Raw genomic sequence first — 813 nt, forward strand, 5'->3', positions numbered from 1 at the left:
TAAAAATACTGGATAATAAGTAATTATCAATGATTCTTAGTATGATATGTCTATAAGGTCAAACAAGGACTGAGGCTGTATTAATAATTATTACTTGAAACTTTCCTCACGTCAGATGATCAGATTGCAATTATTAAAGATTGCAAAGAGCTTAAATTTATTTTAATTGAACCGTATATGATATACGTGACATATTATACATAATCTTGATTCAGCTGAAAAACACATCTAACTATAAATTTAAATATGAATATCTCACCAGAAGCAACGTTCAAGTAACGATTATTAATACAGGTTTTAAACTCAGATTAGTGTTTAATCGACGTTGGTAGAAAGGAATATTAGTCGTGTGATTCTTGAATGTCCTTTTTCAGCCTGTGACTTGAAGTAACGAATCGAGTCAATTGTAACGGATAGTTACAAGAGTTAATTGTAACGTTATAGATCTGACTGGCTGTAGGAGTCTTTTATCTTGTATCATGTAAGAGAAAAAAATAATTTTTATTTAAACTTTAATAATATTTCTCAATTGTCAAAATATTAAAAATTGTCATCATTAAGCTAAAATATCAATATCATTTGTGATCATATATTTTTATGATCATTTTTATTTTAAAATTCAAACTTAAAATAAATTATATATATGTACATTTGTATATATATATATATATATATATATATATATATATATATATATATATATGTGTGTGTGTATATTGTACATAAAATTTTATTTCTATAAGTACTTATATAAAAATAAGTACTATAATATAAGTACTTATATAAAAATTTTTATATGGTTTTGTTATCTCT

General features: G+C 23.4%; 1 protein-coding gene across 1 annotated transcript in view; it reads left to right on the forward strand.

The window, feature by feature from the left end:
* Nucleotides 1–69: 69 nt before the first annotated feature.
* Nucleotides 70–813, forward strand: part of LOC116851953 — a 2,030-nt gene continuing 1,286 nt past the window's right edge. Inside the window, exon 1 of the mRNA XM_032831884.1 lies at nucleotides 70–481. The gene's annotated coding sequence lies outside the window, so the exon portion shown is untranslated. The remainder of the gene's footprint in view (nucleotides 482–813) is intronic.

Source organism: Odontomachus brunneus, unplaced genomic scaffold, assembly GCF_010583005.1.
Source record: "Odontomachus brunneus isolate Ranch 3 - 2012 unplaced genomic scaffold, Obru_v1 Obru_scaffold_197, whole genome shotgun sequence".
In the NCBI taxonomy this organism is placed as follows: domain Eukaryota; kingdom Metazoa; phylum Arthropoda; class Insecta; order Hymenoptera; family Formicidae; genus Odontomachus; species Odontomachus brunneus.